A 1,115-nucleotide genomic window follows, 5' to 3' on the forward strand; every position below is an offset into this window, starting at 1 on the left:
GGCATAAGCAGACATATACCATACAATCCTGCAAAAGTTCAACCTATAGCTAGCTCACTAAAGCAAAGACATCTGATAAATCACCATAATCTGAAACTGAGGTATCTCCAAAGGTTATCCATCCATTCCGTGTATAATTATCAATATTACAACATAAAATATGAGCAAAACCAGGATATTTAGGCTTCCAGAAAGGAAAGACTTTACTTTTTAAAATATGTTGTTTTTCTTGAGAAAAAGTATTTCTAGGGGAAAATATAGCAAACGCGTCTAAGAATAAAAGGAATGATATTCCACCAATCAATGGCTTCCTTATAACCCAAAGAGGGCTGTGTGTATTCTCTGTAGTGATTATAGCTGAGTTACACTGCGGCCTCCCTTCGACCTTGGGAGCCCTGCTCACTCGCAGTTACTGGAGGTCTTCTGTTTCATTTATTATTAGGCTTTGTATCTGCAATGCTGTAAGGTCCGATAGGAATATCAACTTTGTCAACCTAAAGTACCCCAAACTGTAAAAATGCTTCCAAAGAGAAAAGAGGAAGTCTAAACAAAGTTCAATTGTATCAAGAAAATAAATTTATTAATATTGTCTTTGACCATCACATTTAGTAATCATTTCTGTGATATACAACTACCCACTAACATGCAATTTTTAAACTTAAAAGATGTCGAAGAAAAATTATATTGTTATTCAGGGTCAAGGGAACCACAGTTGAAGATAACGTACAATTTGCTGAATGCAACCCAGCAAATTAGAAATGTTAATTCTCACAGACAAATTCTTACAGGGCTTTTTATTCATTCTCTCAGAGGAGAGAATGAATCTGGCAACTCAAGGGGGTCACTTAGTTTCCTGTCATTTGCTTCAAGTCCATTATGTAATGCTTTCCTCAGCTTCAGGTCTCCAGTTTAAGTAACCGTTCATGTTTATCACGGAATTGTCACACAATCAGCATCTGGCCATAACTTTCAAAAAGCTTAAAAATGTGGCTCGCGGGTGTGTCTATACACAGCACGGGCTTAAAAAAAAAAAATCTGCTGGTGTCATTAGTTCTCCCCGCTTCCTCCCAGGTTTCCCATCGCCTCCTCCCCCAGCCTCCCGGGCGAAACGATGT

This window comes from Fukomys damarensis, unplaced genomic scaffold, assembly GCF_012274545.1.
Source record: "Fukomys damarensis isolate Sample0158 unplaced genomic scaffold, DMR_v1.0_HiC HiC_scaffold_26, whole genome shotgun sequence".
Lineage (NCBI taxonomy): Eukaryota > Metazoa > Chordata > Mammalia > Rodentia > Bathyergidae > Fukomys > Fukomys damarensis.